Source organism: Callithrix jacchus, chromosome 22 (genome assembly GCF_049354715.1).
Source record: "Callithrix jacchus isolate 240 chromosome 22, calJac240_pri, whole genome shotgun sequence".
Classification (NCBI taxonomy): Eukaryota; Metazoa; Chordata; class Mammalia; order Primates; family Cebidae; genus Callithrix; species Callithrix jacchus.
Window position 1 is genome coordinate 20,126,433 of NC_133523.1, and position 4,323 is coordinate 20,130,755.

A 4,323-nucleotide genomic window follows, 5' to 3' on the forward strand; every position below is an offset into this window, starting at 1 on the left:
ATTGATTTATCATTGTTTGTGCATATTAAGTCTGTTTTTTGTTTTTTGTTTTGAGACAGAGTTTCACTCTTGTTACCCAGGCTGTAGTGCAATGGCACGATCTCTGCTCACCGCAACCTCCGCCTCCTGGGTTCAAGCAATTCTCCTGCCTCAGCCTCCTGAGTAGCTGGAATTACAGGCATGTGCCACCACGCCCAACTAATTTTTGTATTTTTAGTAGAGACGGGGTTTCACCATGTTGACCAGGATGGTCTTGATCTCTTGACCTCATGATCCACCCGCCTCGGCCTCCCAAAGTGCTGGGATTATAGGTGTTAACCACCGCGCCTGGCCTGTTTTTTTTTTTTTTTTTTTGAGACAGAGTTTTGCTCTTGTTGCCCAGGCTGGAGTGCAGTGGCATGATCTTGGCTCACTGCCACCTCTGCCTCTCGGATTCAAGGGATTCTCCTGCCTCAGCCTACCAGGTAGCTGGGATTACAGGCATGCACCACCACATCCAGCTACTTTTGTATTTTTGGTTGGGGAGGGGGGTTCTCCATGTTGGTTAGGCTAGTCTTGAGCTCCTGACCTCAGGGGATCTACCTGCCCTGGCCTCCTGAAGTGTTGGGATTATAGGCATAAACCACCGAACCCGGCCAGGGTACAAGTTTTTTTTTAACCAGTCAAGATTTTAGCATCCTTCTTCCTGTGCGAAGTGGTAAAATGTCTTGGTATTTTTCAGCGGTCCTTACTACCCTTGTTTCACTTTGATCCATGTTTTCTAATAACCTGGTTTGTCTCTTCTTGCCTTCAGGTCATCAGTCTTTAAATGGTCATGCAACTGGGAGCCTCGGACAACTGCCACTTTTGCTGGGAACCCACAGATAGGCTTCTGAGGGAGATCTGACTGTTGCTTTTCCAAAACAGCGCCCCCTGTCAGCAGAAAGCAGTTAAAATCAAATCGGATTTCCTTATCCTCTTTATCCTCATTGTAATGGCGGTTAGGTGTCCTTTTCTTGCTTTTTTGTTTTTGAGATGGAGTCTCGCTCTGTCGCCTAGGCTGAAGTGCAGTGGCATGATCTCGGCTCACTGCAACCTCCGCCTCCACGGTTCAAGCAATTCTCCTGCCTCAGTCTCCTGAGTAGCTTGGATTACAGGTGCAGGTTACCACACCCAGCTAATTTTTGTATTTTTAGTCCAGACAGGCTTTCACAATGTTGGTCACGCTGGTCTTGAACTCTTGACCTCATGACCCCATGACTCAGCCTCCCAAAGTGCTGGAGATTACAGGCGTGAGCCACTGTGCAGGGCCCAGATGTACTTCTTTAGGCAGGAGAATGAAATGGCCATGTTACAAAAGGTTCCAGAAGAATCTCCAACCCGCCTGCATACTGGGAAGACAGGGTGAAGACTTGTGAAGTTTATGCCATTTGCAGCGGGGAGGAGTCTGGCCTTTCCTGTTTCTGTGTGAAGACATGGGATCAAATCAGCTTGGTGGACAGCCTGTTAGCAGGACCTCATCTCACTTTGCTGTTTTTCCTTTTTCCTTTTCATTCAATAATTTTACTCCTCACCCTTCTGTGTGTCTGCGAGCCTAATCTTTCCTGGTTGTGTGACAAGAACCCAGTATTTTCTTTTTCTTTTTAAGAGACAGGGGTCTCGCTATATTGCCCAGGCTGGAGTGCAGTGGCTATTCACAGGCACGTTCCCACTAATGATCAATAGGGGAGTTCTGACCTGCTCCATTTCTGGGTTCAAGCGATCCTCCCACCTCAGCCTCCCAAGTAGCTGGGACCATCGTGCCCGGAGGAAACCCAGTATTTTCTTTTCTTTTAAAATGGAGTTTCCCAGGCTGGAGTGCAATGGCATAATCTCGGCCCAATGTAACCTCTGCCTCCCAGGTTCAAGCGATTCTCCTGCCTCAGCCTCTGGAGTAGCTGGGATTACAGGCATGCACCACCGCGCCTGGCTGATTTTCGCATTTTTAGTAGAGACGGGGTTTCTCCATGTTGATCAGTCTGGTTTCGAACTCCCGACCTCAGGTGATCCCTCTGCCTTGGCCTCCCAAAATGCTCGGATTACAAGCATGAATCACTGCGCCCAGCCAAGAACCCAGTATTTTCTACAACAATATTTTATGCATTTCTTTCAACACCGATTATATAATTATGGCTTTTCAGCAGAAAAAAAAAAAAAAAAGAATAAATCACAAAGCTTTTTTGAGCCCAGGGATTTTGAGAGCAGCCTGGGAAACATAGCAAGACATTAAAGAAGAAGAGGAGGCCAGACTTGGTGGCTCACGCCTGTAATACCAGCACTTTGGGGAGCTGATGTGGGTGGATCACCTGAGGTCGGGAGTGATCTCAGCCCGAAAAACAAGAGTGAAACTCTGTCTCAAAAAACAAAAACAAACAAACAAACAAAAAACGGGCCGGGCGCGGTGGCTCATGCCTGTAATCCCAGCACCTTGGGAGGCCCAGGCGGGTGGATCACGAGGTCAAGAGATCGAGACCATCCTGGTCAACAAGGTGAAACCCCGTCTCTACTAAAAATACAAAAATTAGCTGGGCATGGTGGCGCGCGCCTGTAGTCCCAGCTACTCGGGAGGCTGAGGCCGGAGAATTGCTTGAACCCAGAAGGCTGAGGTTGCGGTGAGCCGAGATCACTGCACTCCAGTCTGGGTAACAACAGTGAAACTCCGTCTCAAAAAAAAAAAAAAAAAAAAGAATTTAACCGCCAGGCACGGTGGCTCACGCCTGTCATCCTGGCACTTTAGGAGGCCAAGGCAGGTGACTTGTTAGGGTCACAGCAAGGCAAGCCCATAGGCCCCCTCCCCTGCTAAGCTGAGCTTATAACAAAACAGCCTCAAGCCTTGTAAACAGGGCACCTGGGTTCCAGGATGTGGTCGCACCCGGCTCTCGAACCCAGGTTGTTAACTTGATTAAGCAGAATGTCAGCCCCTGAGAACCAAGATGCGGTTTTTCTTAGACTAGCACCTGGCTACCTGCAAACCCCGCTATGTAACCCCCACAGTCTGTAAGCCAGGCTGCTGCCTTTCCTGCCTGTAGTGAGGCAGCCAGCCTGTCAGGTTGAAAGAAACTTGCTAAACCTAATCCTGGATCTGCCTCTCCATCCTTTCTGTCAACCTCACAGGGATCACCTGAGGTCAGGAGTTTAGCCTCCCAAAGTGCTGGGACTACAGGCATGAGCCATTGCGCCCAGCCAATGGATTAGCAATTTTTAAAACTGTACGTTGGCATATATATATATACACACACACACACACACGTAGCTACCTACACACATACTATACACACGGTAATTAGTGCCTGCTTTTCTTTGAAGTTGAAAAAAGAAACGGAGAGTTTTAGAATACGTGCTTTAGTGCTGGACCGGAATTGCAAATATTTGTTGTCATTTTGAGAGATTCTTGCTTTGTCATCCTGGCTGTAGTGCAGTTGTGCATTCTTGGCTCACTGCAGCCTCCACCTCCCACGTTCAAGTGATTCTCATTACTCAGCCACCCAAGTAGCTGAAATTACAGATGTGCACGAACATACCTGGCTAATTTTTTTTTTTTTTTTTGAGACGAAGCCTCCCTCTGTCACCCAGGCTGGAGAACAATGGCATGATCTCAGCTCACTGCAACCTCCATCTCCTGGGTTCAAGTGATTCTCCTGCCTCAGCCTCCCAAGTAGCTGGGATTACAAACACGCACCATCACACACAGCTAATTTTTGTATCTTTAGTAGAGACAGGGTTTTGCCATGTTGGCCAAGCTGGTTTCAAACTCCTGACCTCATGATCTGCCTGCTTCAGCCTCCCAAAGTGCTGGGATTACAAGTGTGAGCCACTGCACCTGGCCACACCTAGTTAATTTTTTTCTGTTTAGTAATGATGGGGTCTCACCATGTTGGCCAGGCTGGTCTCAAATTCCTAGCCCCTAACCCACCTTCCTCAGTCTCCCAAAGCATTGGCATTATAGGCATGAGCTACGATGCTTAACTGGAAATATTTGGGCAAATTATGTCTCATAAATATTCATTGAGAGAGGGAAGCAGAGATTAAAAGATTTATTCCTACATGAATGTATTAATATGTACATTTTCATACTCCAACTGCTGAAAGGGTTCAGAAGCAGTGACACCCCAGTATTTTTTTTTGAGTGATTTTTTTTTTATTTAAGAAAAGATTACACAATTTCGGCTCATAGTAAAAAATTCACATGGTAGAAGTGTGTATGTAGAAGGCATTCCCCATTCCCACTGCAGGAGTTTGGGTATCATTCTAGAAGTGTCGGTCAATATGCATTTTTCATTTAAAAACACACACACACGGGATCCC